Genomic DNA, 20,417 nt, shown 5'->3' on the forward strand with positions numbered 1-20,417 from the left:
AAAGAGGTCAAGGTAGAGAAACACTTCTCACCTCATGACAGCCAAGAGAATAGATTCAGAGAGAAAGAGAGAAGGAGAAGGCATATTGTTAAGATAAATCCTTGAAACAACCATGATGACACATTTTCTCTAATTAGAGTCCACTTTCTAGAAGCCCATTTAACCAATCAATGGATTAATCTATTGATGAAGTTAGTACTCTTATTACCCAATCGCCTCTCAAATAGCATCACTGATCCTTTGACATACGCATGTTCTGAAGGGATGTTTCATTTTTAAACCACAACGTGGCTCATTCTCAAATATTAATGCCATCGATCAGACTGGCTGCTATTACTTTGGTCAGTTTCTCTGGACTCCCTTTATATTAACATTTTTTTCCAGAATCTTTATGAGCACATGAGAGTGCCTTGCTTATTTATTTTCTTTTAACACATTTTCCCATTGATAAACATAATAGAAAAACTGTATTTTTAATAGAATTATACAAGTACTTAGATTATTTTTGATGGGTTGAAGAATGGAGAACATACTCAGTATCCTTGGCAGACTCTGGCTAGTGGAGAAAATGCTGTGTTAGCCATTGCCCTTAGAAGAAAGGTATAATGATTGATCTGTTCCTTGTGTCTCTAAGTTATGAATCACTGCATAGCAGAACAATGTTCTACGGGTTGTTTTAGAAGTAGAAACCATATTCAAGAGAAATAAATTGCTCAAAAAATTGCTTTGAGTCTGCATTAGTGACAAAAAGAACATCACAGTCATTCTTTCGGGCAGTTCAGAAAGTAAATCCTGTAGGATATGCTTCATGATAGTAGAAACATAGAATCAATTCTATACTAGAATTAACAACAGGATGAGGCTCTGACAGATGTAGTCGAATTCCTGCTGAGTCCAGAGGTGAAAGAAGACACAGGAAACAGGGCATGGAGCCTGTGAAAACAGCTCAGCAGAAACAGGTAAATGCCAGTTCCCACTCTTTACTGCTGACTTTGCCTCTGGGAAATCACATTGCATAGTCCACTAGGATATGAATATCTGGTGTCAATTTGATGTGCCAAATCTTCCTTCCACTGGGTTCAATGGGAAAATTATGTTGAGGTGATTATTTTAAGTTACAATACAAGAAAGAACGACAGACTTGTCCATGGACCACAGACCTTCATCACTGAAGAAGTCATTGCAAGATCCTGGGCATTGTAAAGGAAGTAGTGGGAGAGCATTTTCAGCATTCAATAACCATTTATTTTTCTTTCAACTTATATTTAGTCATAAAGGAATAGCAAATGTGAGAATACCGCACAATGCATACTTTATAGTTCATTCAAAACTTAAGAATTACTTCTTCCAAAATGATATAGATATGGGTTTGAGTTTTGGGGGCACAGTTTTCAAATAAGGAGAAAGGGTTTGAATATACTGCAAATGAACACTTTGTGTTCTAGCAAACAATTCATTTAATAACAAAACAACCATCATGATTATAATATAAATCTGCATTAGTTGCCTTTCTGGTTATGATAAAATAGCTGAAAGAATCAACTTGAGGAAGAAAGTCTATTTCAGCGGGAGGTGGATGGAGGGATTAAGGAAGAGACAGAGATGGAGAGAGACAGACAGAGACACAGGGAGACACATACAGAGAGACAAATAGACAGAGATGGAGAGAGACAGAGATAGAGACTGAGACTGAGAAAGTCAGGGGTGGAGAGAGGCAGACACCATGTGAGTTCAGCAAGCAGGGCCTCTCTGGTCTCTAACTCATACCTTCATGTTCTTCAGTTAGGCATCATATCCTGAAGTCTCAGAAGCCCTCCAAAACAGTGACATCTGCTGGGCAACAGGTGAGCCTGGGTGCCACATTCACATTTGAACAGTAACATCACCTAACTTTGTCCCAACACTAAAGAACCCCACCATCCTCAATGGCTAGAATAATGATCAGCACACAAGAAGGACTAATCAAATGTTCTTTTGAAGACATACAAGATTGTAGAACTTTTTTTTAAAATTATTCTTGACAGAATTTTGGTGGTGGACAAGAATTTGAGCTAATCACTTTAGGAGAGAAGATAAAAAAAGATGAAATTCACTTAGTTTTAATTTTATTTGTGTTACTCATTGTACACGATGCTGTGTTATAAAAGAACATTTACCTACATGCCTTCATGTAATTAGGCTTATTGCTCACATACTCTCAAACCGTTCCCTTTCTTCTCCTCCCATGAATCCTCTCTTTTTGACAGTTTCATGTTTACTTCCATGTCTTATATACATACTTGATTTTATATATCTATCTAAAATATAGAAACCACACTGAGAAAACATATATTTTGCAGGACTGGCCTAATTCACCTAATATGACTGATTGTCCTAAGTTATATAGATTTTCCTGCAATGACATAACTTTGTCTTCCCCATGACTAAAATTCTATTGCACTACATTTTCTTTTTCCACCCCTGTTAATGAACACATAGGATGGTTCCATAGCTCAGTTGTTGTGAATAGAGCTGCAGTAAACGTTGATGTACAGAAGTCTCTGTGATATGTTGACTTGGAATGTTCAAGATAAACACTCAGGAATGGTACAGCTGGTTATTTGAAAATCCCAGACTAGTTTGTCTTCTTACCAACAGTGTATAAGTGTTTCCCTTTGGCCACATCTTTACCAATAATTTTATCTTAATGACTAAGACTCCATCTGGGGTGAGGTGTAATTTTAAGTTGTGTTTTCCTGATGGCTTGTGAGGCTGAATAGCTTTTGTATGTTTACTAGTCATTTGTAATTCATTTCTAAAGAACTGTATGCTTATTATTTGCATTGTTTGATTTCTTTCTACTTAGTTTTTTAAAATTATTTGTATATCCTGATGTCAATCCTCTGTTAGACAAATCTGAGATTGTATCCAATTTTGTAATCTGTCTCCTCACTGAATTATGTACATGGAAACTTTTAATTTCATGAGATCCTATTTGTCAATTCCTGATATTATGAAATTCTTTTCTTGTATCATCAGTGGATTAATGCATTGTGATGATTGTTATTGGTACTATTATTTGTTTAAATGCACTGCATTTGCTAAGTATGTCTATTTTTAGAATTACTTTTAAATAAATCATATGTAATTTTCACAGTCCTCTTGTGAGACAAAAGTTATTCTTTATTTTTTTACACTTATTCCAGAATGGTACATTTAAATAACTTGATTTCTCCTTCTATTAATTTTTGTGTGACCCAAGATTGCAACTTTATGTTTTCTGGTTATAATAAAGTGATGCCACTTAAGAGCAATACAAATGCTCAAAGAGAGGATAAATGGGAGATCTTTCCATTTTCTGGTATCTTCTTTAATTTCTTTCTTTAGAGACACAAAGTTCTTATTATATAGGTCTTTCACTTGTTTGGTAAGCATTATCCCAAGATAGTTTATGTTGTTTGTAGCTATTGTAAAGGGTGATATTTCTCTGATTTCTTTCTCAGCCCCTTTGTCGTCCGAATAAAGTAGAGCTACTGATTTTTTTGAGTTTATCTTGTATCCTGCTAGTATGCTGAAGGTGTTTGTCAGCTGTAGGAGTTCCATGGTAGAGTTTTACTGACCACTTATGTAAATTATCATATCATCTGCAAATAGTGAAAGTTTGAATTCTTCCTTTCCAATTTGTGTCCCCTTGATCTCCTTTTGTTGTCTTATTGCTTTAGCTAGAACTTCAAGTACAATATTGAAGAGCTATGGAGAGAGAGGGCAGCCTTGTCTTGTTCCTGATTTTAGAGGAATCGCCTTAAGCTTTTCTCTATTCAGTTTGATGTTGGCTGTTGGTGTACTGTATATTGCTTTTATTATGTTTAGGTATGTTCCTGTTGTCCCTGATCACTCCAAGAACTTTATCATGAAAGGGTGTTGAATTTTGTCGAAGGCTTTTTCAGTATCTAGGGAGATGATCATGTCGCTTTTCTTTTTCAGTTTGTTTATATGGTGGATCACATTGATAGATTTTTTGTATGTTAAACCATCCCTGCAACCCAGGGATGAAGCCTACTTGGTCATGGTGGATGATTTCTCTGATGTATTCTTGGATTCATTTTGCCAGTATTTTATTGAGTATTTTTTGCATCAATATTCATCAGGGATATTGGTCTGTAGTTTTCTTTCTTAGTTGTGTCTTTGTGTGGCTTGGGTACCAAGATGATTATGGCCTCATAAAAAGAGTTTGTTAATGAACCTTCTGTTTCTATTGTGTGGAACAATTTGAGGAGTATTGGTGTTAAAGGGTACTAAGCTTCAGGTATATCAGATGAGCAAGTCTTCAAAATCTGCCTGCCACACAAAAGTCTACCCATAGTTAATCACACTAGTCATAACAAAAAGTAGACTTTATGTAAAATCTATAAAAATACAGAGGCATCTATCTTCCCAGAGCTCTATGGAGAAGCACAGTATATTCCAAGGATTCTTAGGAGGCCAGCATGGGTGTTGATACACTCTTATTACTTTGAGAGTCCCTGAAATCCACCTACTGCTCTCATGTCCCAATTTTGTCAGACTTACTGGTTAGTTATAAGCCCTGCTCAGGTTCTCTTGCTAGGTGATGGTGTCATGGATGTCTTAAAGTGTATTTTTATTATGGATTTAATGGTACACTGATGCAGCAGTTGTCTCTTTATCCCCACAGGTATATATCCTTAGCCACTAAGATCTTACAGTATGATGGCATGGTGCCAAAGGGATCTTTCTGCTGTCTGTCACCGAGAAGAGGAAAACTCAAGCTAAACCATATTTGTACTCAATAAAAATTAATGACTACATGCCACTGTCTATTAGTTTCTATATATTTAATAAAGCCAGGATTTCTCCTACTTAAAACATCATACTCACTAAAACTTTTCAAAATCTCTTTCTCTTTGTAGTTTTGTCCAAGTTGCTTTCTCAAACATATATCTGATGCAGTTCAAGTAATTGGATACAAATACAGCTGAAAATCAAGATCAAGTTTCTTTTCTTTCAGGGGTTGGTCCTAGAGTTCACTTGGTGAAGGATGGCTGTGGACTCCTAATTCTCTATGCTTCCATCTCCCAATAAGTGTATTCTACCACACACACAAAAGCACCTACTCTTTCTCTGTTAGATATGATGTTAGCTGTATCTTTTTTGTTTCTACAGAGCATTGAACCTTACTCTACAGTGATTCTGGCATCTAAACCATCCATTGATAATTCCCTTACAAGTCCAGCTGGCAGATTCAAGAGCATAAAAACTTAGAAAGAAAAATCCAAATATTAAAGAATGCTTTCATTAGTTGTTGTCTTTAAAACTTTTAAATCACTTATTCCATTTTCATGTCTTTATGTAACTAGTTTGTACATAACAAGTCATACTGAGCTAACCTTTAGAAATATCATATGGAATGGGTTGTAGTAATTTATAAAAACATATGTGTGGACGTTAAAGTGTATTAGAGCCTAGACTCTATTCTCTCACTTTTCCCAACTTCCATAAGCCAAGGACTGCTTTGAGGGGGAAAATCATTTCTGCCTATTTCATACAGATGTCAAGTTCTCCGGATCCAGCTGAGCTCCAAGGAGGAGTTTTGAGCATGCATTAGGAGAACTAAGAATTAAGTGGTCCCGACTCCTGGAAATCCACTGTACCTAACTTTCTCCTATTCCTTCAGGCAAATTCACCTTGAATTTGCACATGAAGCACTGGCAAGAATTTTCAGGCAGGAAAAGACAGCTGCATATGTCCCGGCACTCTCTTTTGATTTGCCAACATGCTGATTTGAGAGTTGTGGGAGTCAGAAGTAGTTGTTCTCTTGGACAGGAAGGATTTACTTTACTTCCCTCTTTGTTTCCATTTTGCCTAATCTTCAAAGTTCAGCCCTGTGTTCCTTGCTCTTGGGATGTATCTCTGGTGAAGCATCTTGTGACAACACCTCCTTTTTCTGAGTCTCCTCAGTCTAAACTTGCCCTTTGTAGCAGCAGCAATCTTTGGCTCCCTATCTTCATCCAATTACTTGACCACAGTACATTACTTCCTAGAACATTTTTGGGGAAATTGTACATCCTCAAATAGATTTTCTTTTAGAGTTTTATCTGTGGGTTTTGTTATATCTCTCCCTTCAAAACTTAGAGCTGGAAAGTAGTTATTGCCTAACATTAAATTGAATTCTAAATACTTTAGACATCTCACAGATAAGCTAGCTAATATTCTTAGAAAATAGGGACTTTTGGTTAAATACACTTATAAGAATCTCAGTTGGTATTACACAACCAATTGATGTATTCTTCCCTAGGGAAGACTATTCCTCCTACCCACAGCATTCCTCAGTTGCCTATAGTTCTTGTCTAGGCTTGAGACTACCTGGGATTCCCTCCACTACACTTCAGCATGTCTGTTGCTGTTGTCCTGGTCCATTTCCTGTGTAGACAGTCAGGTTGAATGAAGAGGTCAATAATTTAAAAAAATGAGGAGGGGTATCTGGGAGAGTTTGGAAGGAGGACAGGGAAGGGAGAAATGTAATGATTTTGATAAATATTCAAAGAATCTCAAGACTTGAATTTTAGCTACAAATGTGGAGAAAAAGAATGTAATCTTGACTTTGAACCCTTTTCTCTTAAATTGAGACTAGATAGTGGGGTCGTGTGGGTTTGACCCTGTGGTGACTGTCATAGCACTAGATAATGTATATCTTCATCTATTTATATTTTAAGAAAATCTTATAGACTTTCTTCCCATTAAGCTATAGCTACAGGGTTTTTTTTTCAAGTCATGCAACCTGTTAATATGAGGAATAATTGTGTTTTATGCTCAGGTGTATCTGGCAATAGCTCCAAAGAAGCATGCGCAGTAAAATATAGGCACGAACTTACTGCACAGACAGACATCCTGAGTTCCTCCCTGTAGCACAGGTGGATGCTAGGTCCAGGTTAGTGTCATTCACCACAGACCCTCCATCCCTCACTACTATTCACCATCATCGTAGTCCTCTTTTGTACCCTGACAATACACTTGTATAGTTCTGCTGCCACAGCTCTTCCAGGTGTCATTTTAAAACAAATCAACTTATAGCTCACAGACCCATATGTCCTGTTAGAATGCGCTAAAATCAAAAGCTAGCCTGTTGTGTAAATGAATCTTAATTTTGATATATGAAGTTATCATCTATCCATAAGGAGAGACAATAGAGAAAACAAACAGTTGATTTTCCCTTTACTTTGACCCTTTGGTACTCAGGGGATTGTCAGAGGAGAATGTATAATATGACACAAAGTCTCCATCTCTAAATCATTAGCACTAAATCCAATCTAGGATAATAATGGTCTCAAGCGGTTATGTTGCAACTATTCGATGCCTTACAAGAAGTTAATTTGTGTTGTGGTGGATTTCCAGGAATATATCTACAGCAGTGTATAAATCTATTGCTTCTTAAAAGCATTTATTTTCAGTTCATGGATATATAAAAAGTATCTCCTTCAGCAGATCCAGGAGTATATGGAAAATGTTGTATTACTTCTACAGATGTGAAAGAATATCCTCTTGATAATTCATAATATGATAATATGAGGAAGTGCTAAGTTTATTTGTCAAATTACCATGTGAATGAAAGGGAGCACATTCATCCTGTAAGCCTATAAGACAGTTTGGGAATCTCTTCTGGACTTGTTCAAGCAGGGACTGATTAGGTGTGGACCGTCTGTAAACAGAAGGATGGTTTAGTCACTGAAGAAGTCACATAGTACAAGTCATCGGAAGGGATTCTTGCCAGGCTGCTGGGCACACTGGTTATCTGCATAAGTGGACAAGGCATGTAATCTCTGGATATCAGTTCCCATGCTCTAATACAGCTGTTGTGTGATTTAAATGAGCTGGCATCTGCAAAAGACTTAGGATGATACCCAGGATACATAAGCATTAGCTATTGCTATTACTATTAGATCACACACACACACACACACACACAAACACACACACACATAATATTATATATACATATAGTGTATACATGTATATGTGTACACATACATATATAATTATATAATGCGCGCGCGCACACACACACACACACACACATATATATGTTAGAATAACACTCCCTGAGAGACTTGGTCAAAGAAAGACACATTCAATTGATTATGGAAAGGGAAGTAGAAATGTATCATTCAACAGTTAGGACCTGAAGATGGATTTCATTTGTGGACAATAATGGATCTGGATTTCACCTTGTGAACCAAATAGATGTCATCACAAAGTAGTGGTATTGTTTTCTAATCAAGCAGATTTCCTGTAAAAGGGTGGTCAGAAAGAAGAACAGGGCAGAAGAGAAAGGCAATGATAAAAATTAAGAAAAGAGAAGAAGGAAAACGCCTAACTTCCCCAGGAAGGTAAAATGCTTTCCTGTGCCATATCCTGTTCAAAGGCAACAGCGTCCCAGAGGCTTATTTTCATCAGTTAATAGGATTCACCGACGCTGAGGAAGGCACTTTACCTTACTGTTATGAATGGAAGAACTTTATCTGGAGATGGATTCCTCCAAGGAAACGGTGCTATTTTAACTGATTTCTGCATGACATCCAGATTTGTCCCACAGTAGGTAATGTACTGACATTTCAACTGCAGTTCGCCCAGCTCTGCCTCACTGGTCATTGGGGAAATTCATCTAAAGCTGCAAAAAGGACTAGAAATGTTCGCATCACATTAATAGACGGGAAACCGAGGAAGCTGCCAACTGGCAGCCGAGTGTATTTTGGTGGTTTGATAAGGCTACTAAAGAGTTTATGATGTGACAGATGTTTCACTACACTATTGTGAAATGAATAGATTATGAGAAGTAATTAGATGTACATTGGAATCAATGCTGTTATCATCGAGGCCTTCGGGCGATGCAGTAGATGAGAGTCTTGGCAGCAGGTGGTCCAATGGCTCTGAGACAGGAAGACACACCGCAGGAGACTGAGTGACAGGTTTCACAGATCCAGGGGGTGAGAGATCTGAGCTGGGGCTTGCATTTGTAATCTTTACTCATGTATAAATAATACCAGCTCCACCATTGACTTCATACACTATGTCATCGCCTCTGCCACCCTCTCACAGATACAGTGCTGGTCTCATCCAAGCAGTTATTCTCCATCTTGCTCTTCTCAAATATGCATATGCATGTTGATGGTAGCTGACAGCTCTATCATTTTTTTTTGAAGGAAGATTTTATAGCTAATCATCAGATGATTACATTTATTTTTAATGCCTGGCATTGAGCCTCCATTGTACAAAACTTCCTATAGGTTTCAGATCAGAGCCTGCAATGTTCTTTAACTGCCTTTCATCAGGAAGTCAACTTCTCTCTGGCTCAGTGACTAACATTTAAAGGGACACGCTTGCTTCTCGGCTCTGTAAAATCCCTTTGCAGGAGACTTGGCAGGGTCACCCTCCATGCTTGAAGCAACCATATGGAGCCTGCTGCTTTCAAGAGGAGGCTTGCTTTCTGCCAGTATCCAGGGTCAGCGATGGGCACACTGGGGAATGCTGAAGTTTCCAAGGACAGAATGAAGTGGGAGGAAAGAAATGGGTGATTAGAGGGAATTAAGTGACGGATTCTCTGTGTACATCTGCTACCCCTTGGAAGACAAAATAGCTGGTAAAAACCACTTAGTAGTCCTCACATGCTTAAAATAGCCATTGTATTTACACAAAAGGAGGACAGCTTTCTGGAATGATAAAATAATATATGATTCTAATAATTAAGTGTTGTATCTCTAGGAAATAAGTAACAAGTTTGTGTAATGCTATCCACAACAGATGTACAAGTTTGTGGAACCCTTACTCATGCACCTCCCTGTCATTGAATAAATCTTTTATTCATTCTCGTAATAAATATTCATTGAATCTTTATTATATCCCTATCATCTACTGCTGTGGACATATAATCAAATGCTCATGTTACAAAGAACTCAACTCCTCCCATCGCTCTCTCTTTCTCCTCCCTCTCTCTTTCTCGCTCTGTGTGAATGTGAATATACACACGAGTACTTACATGGTTACTATGTGACTTTCATGTCACATGTCTCATTGTGGACACTTTGTTATTACTATATATTGTGTTTTAAACTTCATAAATCAGAGAAAAAGTAGCATAATTTGATGGAATAATATAGAGTTATATCATAGGAAACACCTTTAAATGGTAAAGGCTATTATACCAACTAGTGATCTTAACTAATATATTTTGCCACAACCAGCAACTAAAAAGCACTTTCTGAAATGTTTAAGATTTTCTAACTGCTTAATAATCAGCTAGCTAAAAGAATAGAAAAGACACATTCCACATGCCAGATGCTAAAAGAAGAATACTGAACATTTAACTGAATGAGACAGAAAGCTCTTGCTTTTCAAAGATCTGTTTCATCAATAGATGTGTATCAGGATCCCCAATGAAAACTGCAAGATCCCATGATTGTGATAGAGCCATGGCTCTTCAATCAAAATTCCCTGGGGGGCAATAAAGCTCAACTCTTCATGGAGAACAAGACCTTGTCAAATGGGCATGAAGAATAACCTGAAGAGGACGACTATGCATTTAGCCTATCCCCAAATGAGCACGGACCCTCAATTATGGCTTCCACTTATGGCATCCACTTAAGCAATACTGTGATAAGAGCATGGCAGATGTCACACTCGATCCTCACAATAGCTTTAGATGGTAGATTCTGTGCTTATCTTCATTTTATAAATTAGAAAACTATGGTTTGGGTAGGTTAAGGAAATTGCCATTTGACATAAACCATTTGATGCTAGAGTCTATATGGTTCTCTGAGCTTTTTTTTTTTTTTCTTTTTGGTTATTGTTATTTGTTTGACAGTCTTCACAAAATAGGGGAGGGTTATTCACATGAAAATTCATTTATTCCACTGTCCAATAACTCAAGAACGAACTGCAGTTATGGTTGTTTGCACAAGACTTGCACATGAAGGGGTCTTTCCATGTTTCTTCATGGGTGAAGGAGGGGCCCATGAGGTCCTGTGCCTCCCTGAGAGACTATTTCTAGTTAAGAGTAGTTGGGAAAAGAATGTCATTTTCTTCACTGGTGTAACCACTGATAAGTTGCTCACACTTCAGTCCTAAATACAATCCTATTTAAATCCAGAAGGTCACAATCTCCCCTCCCCCATGCTCACGAAGGCAGCCCTATTTAAATCCAGGCCACACACACACAATAAAACGAAATAGGAAGGGGACTAGTTGAGAAGAGGAAGGGTTCCACCATGAAAAGTAGGATGTATGGGAAGGAATGAATTTTATTATATCCACCTATGAAACTGTCAAAGAATAAAAATAAGGAAGAAATGACAAGAACTTTGTCTTGGGGCAGGGACAGCCTAACTTTTGGAAAGTTTCAACTCTCTTGTATGGTGATATCTTGTTTATACTATAACAAATAAAGCTTGCCTGAAGATCAGAGGGTGGAAGTAGCCACTCATTAACCATAGAGGTCTAGATGTCTGTATAGAGAGACAGGAAGCGAGATGGCTGGGTGGAGAGAGGAAAATAGGCAGGATGAAACAGGAGGTCAGTCTCTTTTCAGTCTGAGGAGTTCACAAAGATAAGAGCACTAGCCCCTAGCTGCTCTGCTTCTCTGATCTTTCAGGTTTTACCTCTTAATATCTGACTCTGGACTTTTATTATCAAGATCTATTTATTACAACTTGTGTTACCCTCTTGCCTCCTAGTAATGTTCATATTTAGATCAAAATTTGGTGTTGGACCATTGGAAAATAGGAGATAGGTAACTTGATACCAAATTTCACTTGGGAAAGGAAGCAAGAAGGAATGCATAAGAAAACAAGACAAAACAAATTTTAAAATAGACTACAATCCTCTGTAAGTAAAATATTATTATATTGGCCTGTGAGACTCAGGCTCATAAGAAATTTAGTGCATAATAAAAGTAATAGCTAAGGTCATTTGAATGAATTTGAGTATACACTTCTAAATATTATAAGAAAAATAAGCTCAATATCTATTAATATCTGCATAGTAAAAGCAGGCATATAAATACCAGAAATTCACAGCAAATTCAACTTTTATGTAGTTACAGGAAAATATTTTTAAATTATAATTGAAATATCCAGAATCAAGAAAGGTAAAGACTAATTTGGCTGTGTAAAGTTCTTGTGTTTCCTATCAAGACAAAGTCAAGTCAGAGGACAATAACAATACTGGAAGAAAACATTTTGTCTTTTGTTTATTTTTTATTTTTATTTTACATATCGATCCCTGTTCCCTCTCTCCTCCTCCCTCCCTCCTTCCCTCACATGCCCCCTGACCATCCTCCCCTCCCACCCCACACCCCTGCACTTCACATGTAGGGCAATGCCATCCAGGAGGGGTCATGTAAATCTGTCAAGTCATTTGAAGTAAGGGCTAGGACTTCTCTCCTGTCTCTAGGTTAAGGGAGTATCCCTCCATGGGGGATGTGCCCACAAGGTCCTTTTGTGCACCAAGAATACATCCTGGTTCCACTATCTGAGGTCCCTTAGACTGCTCAGGCCTTCTAGCTGAGACCCATGCTCAGAGGGTCTGAGTCAGTCCCATGATGGATTCCCAGCTATCAGTCCGGGGGCCAGTTAGCTCCTCCTTGTTCAGGTCAGCTGTCTCTATGTGTTTCTACAACCTGGTCTTGTCCTCTCCATCTGCATCTGGACTCTAGTTAGAGTCAGTGTTTAGTTGTGGGTGTTTGCTTCTGTTTCCAACAGGTAATAGATGAGGGCTCCATGATGGTGGATAAGTTAGCTGTTGATCTCATTATCAGGGAAGGGCCTTTCCACTGTCGGTCAGATTGTTAGTTGGAATCAGTCTTGTAGGTCTCTAGACATTTCTTTAGGTTCAGTTTTCTCTTCAAACCTATACTGGCTCCCTCTTCTATGGTCTTTCTCTCTCTCTCTCTCTCTCTCTCTCTCTCTCTCTCTGTCTCTCTCTCTGTTTTCTGTCTTCTATTCCTCCCCTGACTCAATCTTCCTAGTCCCACGTGCTTCCTCTCCTCTCCTCTTTCTCCTAGTTCCCTCTCCCCTCACTGCCCTTCCCCTGACTTCCCATATGCTCTGGAGATCTTGTCCCTTCCCTCTTCTGTGAGGAACTTTATATGAATCTCTTAGAATCCTCCTTGTATCCTAGCTCCTCTGGCAGTATGAATTATAGGCTGGTGATCCTTTGTTTTTAACTTAAAATTGTTATTCATTTTATATACCAAACACAGATCCCCCTCCTTCCCCTCCTCCTGCTCCTCCCATCTTCCTCCACCCCCTCAGCGAGAGTCAACTAAGCTTGGCAAATCAAGTTGAGGCAAGTCTGAATCCTTCCCACCTGCATCAAGGTTGAACAAGGTATCCCATCACAGAGAAGAAAACATTTCTAGCCTAAGTCACAAAGATCTGTTAGAACTTTTAAAAACCGAAGATGTCACCCTATGAAGTAACAAGTGCTGGGAGATAGAAGATCAGTTGAATAAAGTATGGCGCATCTATAAAATAGTCCTACCCTATACTGTGAAATTTTAGACAGAAATGAAGAGTCATATGAACCAAAGAGGAGTGCTTTCTAGGACTTAATAAGTAGTAAAACATAGAAAGTGCAAAAGACCCCCTATAGGAGATGAATTGTTTTTGTACACATGAAAGGAAAATGAAAATATTATAATGCATCCAGTTATCTGTGCAAAGAGTATATTATAGATGAAATAGAAACTGATACGATTGATTAGCTGTCAACAGGGACTGTACTGTACAGAGGAGGGAAGAATGGAGTCACAACAAGGAAGCAGAAGAAAAACAGGCAACTGTCAGTTCTCTGAGTCATAAAAGTAACTCTGAGGTTCAGAATAAGCTTCACAATTATGGTGTAGGTGTGGTTTGACGTGCAAGTGTCCATGTGTTAAAGGGTCTGTGCTCAGTGTAGTGACATTAAAAAGTGGTGGGTGGAACTTTTAAGAAGTAGAATGTAGTTGGTGACCCCTGGGTCATTGGGAGTGTTTCTTTGGAAGGAACTAATATAATTTCTGATAGGATATTTGGTTAATTCTTGAGAGAAACGTGATGAAAAGTGTACTGACCACTCCCTCACTCAGTTTCTCATTTCACCTTGTCATGTCTTCTCTAATGTCTGTCTTTGTGATACCACCTGTTATGAGAGCCGCACTATAGCCAAGCAAATGCCAGTTCTAGCTGTGTCTTTGACTACCAACAACTGTAACATAAATAAATCTAATTTCTGCACAAAATTACTCAGGATCAGGTATTTTGTTATAGCCATAAAAGAGAGAAATACCCTTAAATTTCTCTTGCATTATAAAAATTACAAAAATTAACTATGAAGAAAAGTGAATCTAAAATAGCCCCAGAAGTTAAGATAACTGAATTACATTTTAATAGCAAAGCTATGCCAAAGAGAATAAGACAAAATTAGCCTAAATCTGTTACTCTTTTCCCAACAAATAACATTTAGGAAAACCTCTCTTTGCGGATGACTTTTGTGTGGAAATCTTAGAGAAAGTACTATATTCAGACATTTTAATTTCACTTTTGTTTCTAATATTTGATTCCTAGTAACTAAAATCAAACTTCATAAAGTTCAGACAGCTGTGTTCTATCATACTATAGAGCTGAACCTAATGATTTGTTAACATACTGTTTCTGATATTCTGTATCCAAATGGCTGAGTTAGTGATCTCTAGAGTAGAATCTTATATTCATTCCCATTGCATTTTATCAACTAGATTTTATACGATCACTGCAGCCTATTATGATCTTTTTTTATGCTATTGGGTCATCTATAAATGTGTTGAGTAAACCTACATCTTCGTGAGCCACAGACAAGAATGTAGAACAGAACTGAGCACCTTTTGGACTGATATCAATTATTAAGCTGCTACTCTTTCGTTGTACAAATTATAACTGACCCGACTCACACAACATATCCCTGTATTCTGTCAGATGGGCTCCATTTGTTCACTGGGATACAAGGGGGAAGTTATCAAACAATATTCCAAAGCTCAGTCCCTTCTATGAATTGTGTCCTACATTTGCTGTTTGGCTGAGAAAAGTCTCTGGTGGTCTCTCTTATCACAGAGGTCAATTGAAGTCTGGCTCCCTTTGTGCTCTAGCTGGCTTAGGACTGATCACTGAAAAACTGCCAACATGTCATTGTAAGTGGCATCTAGAGGAACTAGAAATAACAACTAGCCAACAAGGTATTGTCTGTCATAATTTCAGTTCACAAACAAAAATGCTGGATGAAGTTACAGCATCATTCATATAGAAGCAACTCATATCATTCTTAGCTAAGAAGTACAAGCTTAATTTAAGTAAGCCTTTTTAACACTGTTTAAATGGATGTGTTTACATCATTTCTCTGAAGAAAAGGAAGTGTCAAACACACCACTATCTGTACTGTTCAACGACTAATTCACAAAGTAACTCTAGTCAATTTAAAGTAGCAACTACTATATGACTTCATGAATACTCGGAACTTTCCACTACCTTACAAAATGGAGAAAGCCAATTAGATCATGTTTAGTTACTTATACTATCTTTCCTTAAAGACCTGTGCTCAAACACACAACCTGGATGTTATAGAAGCAACAGTCTGAAATTTCAGTTCCTGATGAAGCCCATTTTATTGGAACCAAATATTGAGTTTGGAGAAAATTGGGTCTTTTATTTCCATTGGGAAACAAAGTTTATTAAGAGAAAAATAGGTAAGTAAAAATATAAAAGATGGATGATGTTATACAATGACTTGATAATTTTCTATAAACATTAGTTTCAGAGCTATAGGATGAACTAAATTTTCAGATGAGGAAGATGTGCAACTACCATGATTAATAAAGGCTTACATAAAGTTATACATTCAATAACAGGTTATTCATTAAAATCAAAGTATATTAGAAAGAGCATTGTTCATGAACCAGGAGAATTATGAGTATACTAATATAATTGGGTGCCATTCCCTTGTCCTAAAAATAAATTGACAGATGATTAAAACATAAAACAAATGTATGAGTTCAAAACTAACATGATGAACAAATATCTTGCAGATCAAGTCTTTATTGTATGGTTCCAAATATAGAATATTTTGAAATGGGAAAAGAGTCCATGGTTTCTCTGAAGGAGGAAATATTTGGAGAAATCTCATAAGTAAACAATCTTTTAAGAATAACTGTTCTGCATATGACTTCTACATTTAGCAGGGGCTCATTTATCCAAAGATATACCACCAAATATTGGTCAGATCTGGGTATTATTCTGTAGCAACTATATTATGGCAAATGAATTGAATAATTAATGATGAATCTAAATGCAAAGTTAGGAAGTTGAGTAAATAGTAAAGGCCTGCCTTCTTGCTCACAGGTGGCATTTTCTGCCTGCATCCTCATATGTTAGAGGAACCCAGCTGGCATCCTGGCTCTCTTTTGAAGGGCAATAGCTTTGACCTGTATTGTAATCATTGCTTGAATTATCCACCTGTCAAGATTATAGGGAGGTTATATTACAGCATGTTAATTTTTAGAGACACAAATATTTAGAAATAGGTAGATATTTTTGCTTAAAAGTTCTTCATAGTGTTCAAATTTAGATTAAAACCAAGTAGAGGAACACACAATAAAAGAGATATATCATTTAGCCTTATTAAAACTTTACTAGATAGCCCCAGTAATGCAAGAATTTGAGCTCAACTATTCAAAAATCTGGGGCAAGAAAATGACAAATTTAAGGCTAGCTGGGGATAAGAATGAGCTCGAGGTTTGCCTGGGCAACTTAGTGAGACCTTGTCTCAAAACAAAAAGAGGATGGGAACATGTCACTTTAAAAACACTGTTGAAAGTGGTGGGGAAAAATGTATTGAAAGAGAGGAAAATCAAAAGACATTATAAAGAGTTGCTATTTTGTGAACATAAATAAATTGCAACTTAATTTTAAATATATTGAAATCTTAGTGAGTCAATGATGGTAGCAATATGAACTGGTACCAGCTTTCTGGAGAACAAATTTGATTACAGTTAAAAAGTTACACCTTTGATCCAGAGATTATCTTTCTGGTAATCTACTTTGGGACATAATATTGTAAATACATAAGATGAAATGATGAACAAAATACTAGAACAACTTAGAAATATGCTCATTTATAACTAGAAAAATCTTTAACCAAAGTTAAGTGTTTGATGATATAACAAGAGTTAAATTTTGCAGTTCAACAAAGTGTAACATGAAAGCCTCTCATTTGCAAGATCAGTGTAAATTCTGATTACATATATATGTATATATATATATATATATATATATATATCAGTGTTTTATTTATTAAATAACACATACAAGAAGGAAGAGTATATATATATATATATAATACACACATATAAAATATGTACATATGTATGTATACATACATATGTATATGGCAGGATTTTGTGCCTTTAAATTTTTCCCATAAATTCTAAATTTTGTTCAATGAGTCTTAACTTCTGTAGTTACAAAAAACTTCATAAAAGAGCAGTTAAAAACTTAAAAGTGCATTAATCCAAATTAATACTTTAAAGGGACCAGGGAGGGAATATTCAGAGAAATGGCTAAGCTTATATGTCATAAGAGAGGTGTATGGAGACCTAATACACTAGAAGCTTTGTAAAATTTATATATATATATATATATATGACCACAATCTAGATGAAATCTCCAAATAGTAGGAAGAGAGAATCCCAACTGGCCATCTCCTGTCACCAAAGTAAGCTTCCAATAGTGGGGTTGGATTGCATCTAATTGAGATGTTGGCCAAAGCATCCCATGGAAACACCCAAACAAACCAGTCTGTTTCTTGCCACAAACTGACAACAAGGTCCTATTCCTAAAGACAGCGCCTACACAATTCATTGACCTTGGAGAGAAAAGCAGAGTGGTGCCTATATAGAGCCTTTAATCCTTCATGCTAGCATCTTTGGTACTTGAAGGTACCAAAAAGGAGAAACATAAGCACCAACCCAGCTGCAAATCCTTTGATACACACCAATGTTCTGAGTGCATGATAGATTAGTGCAATAGTCCCACATAGCTTGTGGGAGTTACCTACCAATGCCTGATTTGACTTACGGCCCACTCCATGAGACTAGATAGCCCAGGGACCTAGAGTAAAACCAAATACTGCTGTTCTAGAACAAAACAAACAACAAAAAAAATGTAGCAATAAAATTTTCTCAATGATAATCTACTATTCTCATAGATCAGTGCCTTGCTTATCCATCATCAGCAAAGCTTCCTCTTACAACAAATAGGAACAAATACAGACATTATGCAGAATGAGAGACCTGAAATACTCTGCCTTGAACAGGATGTTTCCTGTCAAATACCCCCCCCCCAGAACTCAGGTAATATCATGGAAGAGGAGTTGAAAAAAAAAGTGTAAGAGGCAGAAGGAATGGGGGACACCAAAGAAACAAAAATCTATAGACTTGACACACACAAACTCACCAGGATTGTGGCAACCTGCACAGGTTTGCACCTAGGGCTCAAAGGAGAAGTTGATGGATGTACCCATCCTTAATCCTGATGCAATCTCCAATTTCTAACCACTTGCAAATGAAAATTTACTTTTCTCCAAGGAAGTTTCACTGGGGAATCAAGCTATTCCTAAAGGTGGGCTGCATGCCCGGCAATAGATGGCCAACAGGAAATGAACTCAACAGCATCTTTGAAGGCTCCTTGTCATACTTTTCTTTTATCTTATTTGTATATATTGTTTCTTCTCTCTTTTTACCCTACAGGTCCTTTGAATATGTATTATAACATCCACTTTAGTGTTTCTATGAGATTCCTAGGTATGCAAATGATGGGTCTGGTGGATTTTATTTTTAATGTCTGCTTTTGGGTTCTTTTCTTTTTATTTGCCTATTTCATCACGTTTTGATGTGTTAAACTTTATTTTTTAAATTATAATTCTGTAGAAGTTTGGTTGTTCTATAACAAGGGTGGAAAGGGAATTGATCCAGATGGTAGAAGAGGTGGGCAGGAGATGGGAGTATATTATGTGGGGGAAAATTTATTTTCAATAAAAGAAAAACTAAAAACAAAAATCTGAGATGAGAGAGAGGGAGAAGAGAGAGAGAAGAGAGAGACAGACAGCAACACACACACACACAGAGACAGACAGAGAGACAGAGAGATAAAGAGAATATTTAGGTTGAATATGGAGTGTTTTTCTTGGAGGAATACATCAGTTATACTGCAGAGTGGTGACCCTGATATTCTGATGTGTCATGGCACCAGGTGGTTTTGGCTACCCTCCTCAGAGCTATGACAGGCATTCTTTCTAGACTGGCTATGAGATGTCTGTGGCCCTTCCACTGCTAGTCATCTCCATCCTTCCCCAGACATATAGTCACGTCTTCCTCCCAGCCACTGCTGCATTTCCATCACCACATCAAGGAGACCTCTGTCAGTTGGAGAAGCTTCTCAACCAGTCCGTCTGTCCCTTAAAAATACCAGGACACATTATTCAATGGAGTCCTCCCCATCTAAGAGTGACTGACAAGCAACAGCCCCCCTGAAATGCCAATAGAACAAACAAACAAATAAATAAATAAATGAAGAGAGACAACTCTGCCTCTTATTGTAGAGCAAGTCACTTTTAAACCAGTGTTTACTTTAAAATTCAGGTTACAAAGCCTATCAGAAAGACCACTAAGCTATTACTACTACTACTATTACAAAAGAGAAAACAATTCATTTACTGTTCATTAAGATGCTTCTCATTTTTTTCTAAAAGGGACATAGTTAAATCATTGTTTACAGTGAGAAAATATATCCAAAAGTTCTTTGAGCTTAAAATAATTTATTACTAATAGCCACAATAATAGTGACCATATACTTAAAACCAATAATAGTATGTTTCACCCAATTAAAAAAAACAGCCCAGTATCAAAGTAATATGAGATACAGTTAAATAATAAAAAGTAATGTAGTGGTTTTTAATGTAGGGGAATGGGCTTTGAGATAGGTGCTCATGTAAACTAGACTTACCTCAGACTAGATCTTCAGCTGAGGCTGGACTTATGTGGATCCTCATCTAATCTATCAAGCTTCCAAATGCTGGTAGTATAACCATGCATTACCATGCTTACCTATATTACTTACTTTAAGATTTAAAATAATCACAAAAGTGCAGAGAATTGTCCCATTTATTAGTTTCTGCTTTTCTAGTATTAATGGTGACTTAGATCTTTATGGCTTTGGGGCCTTCGCGGGCACTCATTTCATTACTACCAGACTTGTTTTCTCTCTTTCTGCCTCCCATCCACTGTCCCTGTCTTTTAGTTATTTATGAAGACTACCCAGTTGCCACGGATATATGTGGTGTACAAGACTGAACTGAGGGATCAGTTA

This window comes from Phodopus roborovskii, unplaced genomic scaffold (genome assembly GCF_943737965.1).
Source record: "Phodopus roborovskii unplaced genomic scaffold, PHOROB, whole genome shotgun sequence".
NCBI classification, from domain to species: Eukaryota; Metazoa; Chordata; class Mammalia; order Rodentia; family Cricetidae; genus Phodopus; species Phodopus roborovskii.